Source organism: Carcharhinus amblyrhynchos, chromosome 24, assembly GCF_965287045.1.
Source record: "Carcharhinus amblyrhynchos chromosome 24, sCarAmb.v2.hapA, whole genome shotgun sequence".
Taxonomy (NCBI): domain Eukaryota; kingdom Metazoa; phylum Chordata; class Chondrichthyes; order Carcharhiniformes; family Carcharhinidae; genus Carcharhinus; species Carcharhinus amblyrhynchos.
In genome coordinates, this window is record NC_137347.1 from 33655961 (window position 1) to 33662451 (window position 6491).

Below are 6491 nucleotides of genomic sequence, written 5' to 3' on the forward strand. Positions count from 1 at the left end.
TCAGGCATTATCTATGGACTAGAGAAACCGAGGTAACATTTCAGGTCAATGATATATCGACAGAAGTGAGTAAAGTTAGGGATGCAGTATCTCTCCACAGCTGCTCCCAGATCAGTTGAATATTTGCAGCATCCTCTGTTTCAATTTCCAACACCTATAAATTATTTTGCTATTGTACAGAAATACACATCATTGTTGATTCTGAACAATGGTGAGCAATATTTGTAAATGTCATAAATTTGTTGTTTAAAAGTAACTTATCTGAGCTGTTCACTCACACAGATTTGTTCATTCCTGCCTGAGAACGAAGTGAGAAACATCACAGACTTTGCCATTCCCTATTCACCGTTACAAGTATGTAGAGAATTGACATAAGGTGGAACACGCTAGCAAATTATAAACATGCAAATGGCCACGTTTTCAGTGAGTGCTTTTTTCCCAGTAATGTTGAATCCATCCGACTGAAGGAAGTCTCTGATTTTCGATACTGTTCCTTCAATCACAGCGGGTGTTAAGCTGAACTGTTACATCCACACCACCAGCTAGGATGCAGGAAGATTAATAATGCATGCCTTTTGTTTCCAGGAATGATTTGCCAGAAAACGGTGGCAGTTAGTGTTTAGTAATCCTTATAAATAAACCATTAATTTCAATAGCACCATTATGGGTGAAGTCAATAATGTGCAGTCGAATGAATAATTCAGCACCTAATTTGCATGATATTTAAAAAACCATTCATGGGATGTGGGCATCGCTGCCTAGGCTGGCATTTATTGCCCATCTCTAATTGCCCTGTGAGTAGGTAGTGGTGAGTTGCCTTTTTGAACCGCTGCAGTCCATGTACAGGTACAGCCACAGTGCTGTTAGCGAGGGAGTTCCAAGATTTTGACCCAGCGGACAGTGAAGGAACGGCGATGTACTTCCAAATCAGAATGGGGTGTGATTTGGAGGTGATGGCTTCCTTTTGGCTAAGATCAAACATCAGATCAAGCCCAAGTTGGGGTGCAGTGCTGTATCTCGTCAGTTTGGATCTTGTTTGTCTCCCTTGTGGGGACCATGAATTGGATCCGACTGGAATTAGAATTTGGGGGCGGGATTTTCCAGCTGCGTTCTCTCCGAAACCGGAAAATTCTGCCCGAGATCAATGGTTCACCTGTTGCCCGCTATGATTCCCGTGGTGGGCAGAATGGGAAAATTTGCCCCTTGGTTTTTGAAGCAGGAAAGGAATGGATTTGGGTCTGCCCAGCCCACTCTGAGAACTGCGCTTCGCAACTTTAAACATGGAGTAACTTTCTATTAGAAAGTGAACTTGTAGGTGATGGTGTTCCCCTGTATCTACTGCCCTTGTCCGAGATCAGGCTTGTCCAATTTTTTTTCTCGTGGGGAGGGGGGCATATTTCAACTTTTCTCTCACTCAAGATGAGCAAACTTTGGGAAGATAAAGTTTGGCATCGGTGCAACATCAGACTCGAATTTCAAAAAGGAAGTGCTGGGGTATGAAGAGAAACACTTTGCTCAACAACATAAACCGAGGGGGTAATAAATAAAGCAGAGTATTAGAGTGTAACAGGGCGTGTGTTTCTGGCTCAGTCCGAGTCTCAGAGTGTTCACACAGTATGACAGTGTGTTAGAGTGCCTGATCGTGTGGGTGGGTGAGACTGGTGGAAAATCCTGAGGCTGGGAGTGGCCAGAATTTTGGACACACTCAGCTCCTCGACATACACTCCCCTCACACTCTCTCCCCCCCTCACACTCGCTCCCTTTCCATCACAGTCTTTCCCCATCACACTTGCTCCCTTCCCCCTCACATTGGCTTCCTTCCCCCCACTCTCTCTCTATCATGCCCCCCTCCCTCAAACTCTCTCCCTCCACCACTTCCTCTTCCTCCCCCTCTCTCTGTGTCCCTCTGCAAACTCACTCTCCCTCCCCCTCACTCTCTGTCCCTTCCCCTCACTCTCTCCATCCGCTCACTCTCACTTCCTCCCCCTCACTCACTCTCTCCCCCTCACTCTCTCTTTCCCTCTCCCTCACTCTCTCTCCCTCTCCCTCACTCTTCCCATCGCTCACTCTCTCTCCCTCCCCATTACTCTCTCTCTGCTCCTTACTCTCCCTCCCCCTCACTCTCTCTCTTTCTCCCCCCTCACACTCTCCCTTCCCCTAACTCTCTCTCCCTCCCTCATTCTCCCTCCCCCTCAGTCTCTCCCTCCTTCACTCTCTCTCCCTCCTTCACTCTCTGTCCCTCCCGCTCACTCATTCTCCTTTCCCCTCGCTCTCTCCCTCCAACCCATTCTCTCTCCCTTTCCCTCTCTCTCCCTCACACACTCTGTCCCTCTCCCCCTCACTCTCTCTCTCCTCCTCACTCTCTTCCTCCCCCTCGCTCTCTCTCCCTCCCCATTCTCTCTCCTCTCCCTCAGTCTCTCTCTTTTGCCCTCACTCTCTATCCCTCCCCCTTACAGACTCTCTCTCATTCTCTTTCTCTCTTTCTGCCCCCCCACCCTCTGTCTCCCGATCACTCTCTCACTCTCTCTCCCTCTCTTTCACTCTCTCGCCCTCCTCACTCTCCCTCACTCTCTTTCCCCCTCCCTCTCTCTCCCTTCCCCTCACACTTCCTTCCCCTCACTCTCTCCCCCACCCCCTCAGTCTCTCCCTCCCCATCACACTGTCTGCCTCCCCCTCACACTCTCTCCCCTTCCCCCCCACTCTCTCTTCCTCTCCCTCTCTCCTTCCACCTCACACTCGCTCTCCCTCCCCCTCACTCTCTCTTCTTTCCCCTCACACTCTTCCCCTCCCCCTCACTCTGTCCCCCTCCCCACTCATTTTCTCTCTTTCCCCCTCACTCTCCCTCCCCCTCACTCAGTCTCCCTCTCACTCTCTTTCCCCTCTCACTCTCTCTCCCCCTCTCTCTCCCCCTCACTGTCTCTCCATTCCCCCTTACGCTCTCTCTCCCCCTCACTCTTTCTCCCCCTCACCCTCTCTTCCCTTACTCTCTCTCTCCCCTCACTCTCTCCCCCTCAGTCTCTTCCTCCTCCTCATACACTCTCCCTCCCCCTCATGCACACACTTTCCCCCTCACTCTCTCCCTCCCCCTCACACACTCTCCCTCCCCCTCACACACACTCCCTCCCCCTCACACGCACTCTCACTCCCCCTCACACACTCTCCCTTCCCCTCACACACTCTCCCTCTCCTCATACTCTCTCTTACTCCCCCTCACAAACTCTTTCTCTCCCCTCTCTCTGTCTCTGACCCCCACACTCTCTTTGTCCCTGTCACTCTCTGTGCCCCCTCACTCCCTATGCTCCTCTCACTCTCTCTGCCCCTCTCACTCTCTTTGCCTCTCACACTCACTGCGCTCTTCACTGTTACACCACCCTGCCCCCCCCACACCCCTTCACGTTCACTCTCTGGTCACGCACTTACTCCAACAGCAGTGGGCCTTGATGCTCAGTTGCCCGCGCCCCACCTTCCTGCTCCTTGGAAAATGTGAAGAAAACTCTGCTTGAGCGGTGAAACAGGATCGCTGTCGCCTCTCCTAATGCTGATGCTTGGCTTCTTCATCTGAACGTGAAGAATGAATCATACTGGGCTCTTTCTCTGTTTGTTCACCCAGTGTATTTATCACAAAATAGGGAATCACATTAACAAAATCTGGTGCTTTTTCATTTTTGACAACAATATTTAATCCCAAACAAATCTTGTTGTGCAAATGTTAATCTTTTTATTCATTTTTTAAGAAGTTGCATCGTTACTGTGTTTGAGGAGAGTTGGGGGTAGATGATAGTGATGATGAATGGATAGATTCTGCTCAGACTTCAGCCATAGAAAGGAATGAGAAGGTGACCCCCTGTCAGGGGTCAGGGGTCATTTCATTAACATATCAAGGACTTCATTTAGAACTGGAGAAATGGCCAAAGGTTAACATTAACAGAGATTAAAATAAATTCCTTTTGGAGCACGGTAGCACAGTGGTGGGGGGCGGCATGGTGGCACAGTGGATTGCACTTGGGTTCGATTCCCGGCTTGGGGTCATTATCTGGGTTGAGTTTGCACATTTTCCCCATGTCTGCGAGGGTTTCCCCTGGGCACTCCAGCTTCCTCCCATGTTCTGAAAGACGTGCTGGTTAGGTGCATTGACCCGAACAGGTGCTGGACTGTCACGAATAGGGGAATTTTACAGCAACTTCCTTGCGTTGTTAACGTAAGCCTTACTTGTGACTAATAAATTAACTTTATCTGCACAATGATGGATAATCATTTAATTGAGAGACAAACGTCTTAGTTCAGCTTCCTAATACTGGTACAACTTTATTTGTATTTTCCAAGACATCCTGAGCTTCCCTCATGACACAGTGGGCTAATGCATTGGGTGGCACAGTGGCCACCACTGCAGCCTCACAGAGCCAGGGACCTGGGTTCAATTCCAGCCTTGGGTAACTGTCTTGTGTGGAGTTTGCATGTTCTCCCCGTGTCTATTTCCTCTGGGTGCTCTGGTTTTCTCTCACAGTCCAGGTTCGGTGGATTGACCATGGGAAATGCGTATGGATTTGGGAATAGGCCAGATGGGAGGGCCCAGGGTAAGATGCTGTGTTGTTGCAGTCTCAATGGACGAAATGGTCTCCTTCTGCACTGCAGGAATTGTTTGATTCTGTGGTGTGGTCCAAAGACAAGGGAGATCCCGGTTTCAATTCCATGTGTTATCTTAGTTGATCCAACGCACAGCAGAGTCAACAGTGATACAATTAGTCTGTGTATATCCCTGGACTTGAAGGAGAGAAGAAAACATCATCCCACTTATGGTTAGTATTTAGTGAATAAAAACAAATTACTGTGGATGCTGGAATCTGAAACATAAACAGGAAATTTTGGTAGGAAGAATGGTAGGAAGGACTATTACTTACGTGGCGAAAAACTGCAGCAGGCGACGGTGCAGAGGGACCTCGGGGTCCTTGTGCATGAGTCGCAAAAACCCAGCTTGCAGGTGCAGCAGGTGGTCAGGAAGGCGAATGGGATGCTGGCCTTCATAGCGAGGGGGATTGAATATAAAAGTAGGGAGGTCTTGCTGCAGCTGTATAGGGCATTGGTGAGGCCACAGCTGGAGTACTGTGTGCAGTTTTGGGTGCCGCACCTGCGCAAGGATATTTTGGCCCTGGAGGGAGTGCAGAGGAGGTTTACTAGGCTGATACCGGAGTTGAGGGGATTGAGCTATGAGGAGAGGCTGAATAAACTAGGCTTGTACTCGTTAGAGTTTAGAAGAATGAGGGGAGATCTCATTGAGACGTATAAGATGATGAATGGGATGGATAGGATAGAGGTGGAGAGACTCTTCCCGCTCAAAAAAGACAGTAGGACTAGGGGGCACAGCCTCAAGATAAAGGGGAGGCGGTTTAGAACGGAGTTGAGGAGGAACTTCTTCACTCAAAGGGTGGTGAATCTCTGGAATTCTCTGTCCGTTGAAGTGGTGGAGGCTGCCTCGCTAAATATTTTTAAGAAGCGGGTTGATGGGTTCTTGATAAGAGAGGGGATTAAGGGTTATGGGGAGAGGGCGGGAAAGTGGAACTGAGCCACAACAGATCAGCCATGATCTTATTGAATGGTGGGTCAGGCTCGAAGGGCTAGATGGCCTACTCCTGCTCCTATTTCTTATGTTCTTATGTTCTTAAATGCCGGAAAATCTCAGCAGGTTCAACAGAGCCAACATTTAGTTGGCTATTGCTAGATAAACTACTTAGAACAGGGCTCTGACAAAGGGTCTTTCAGATTCAAAATGTTAGCTCTATTCTGTCTCCACAGATGCTATTAGACCTGCTGAGTTTCTCCAATAGTTCCTGTTCCTGTTTCAGATCCTGCATCCACAATATTTTGCCTTTCTTTAGACCATTAACTTGACCAGCCTGTGCCTTACTTTGTTGTGGCTCACAACATAAGCGTTACTGTCCCGTGAATGCTTATGCAAATAAACTGGGTGACCCTTACTTATCAGATTTTAAAGAGGATGTGGAAGCTTTGGAGCGGATGCAGAAAAGATTTACCAGGATATTGCCTGGCACGGAGGGCATTAGCTATGAGGAGAGGTTGGAGAAACTTGATTTGTTCTCACTGGAACGACGGAGGTTGAGGGGCAACCTGATAGAAGTCTACAAGATTATGAGGGGCACGGACAGAGTGGATAGTCAGAAGTTTTTTCCCAGGGTGGAAGAGTCAATTACTAGGGGGCATAGGTTTCAGGTGTGAGGGGCAAAGTTTAAAGGAGGTGTGCGAGGCAAGTTTTTTACACAGAGGGTGGTGGGTGCCTGGAACCCGCTGCTGGGGGAATCCGTGGAAGCAGATACGATAGTGACTTCTAAGGGGCATCTTGACAAGTACATGAATAAAGTTAAAGTTTTAAAAGTTTATTTATTACTGTCATAAGTAAGGCTTACATTAACACTGCAATGAAGTTACTGTGAAATTCCCTAGTTGCCACACTTTGGCGCCTGTTCGGATCAATGCAC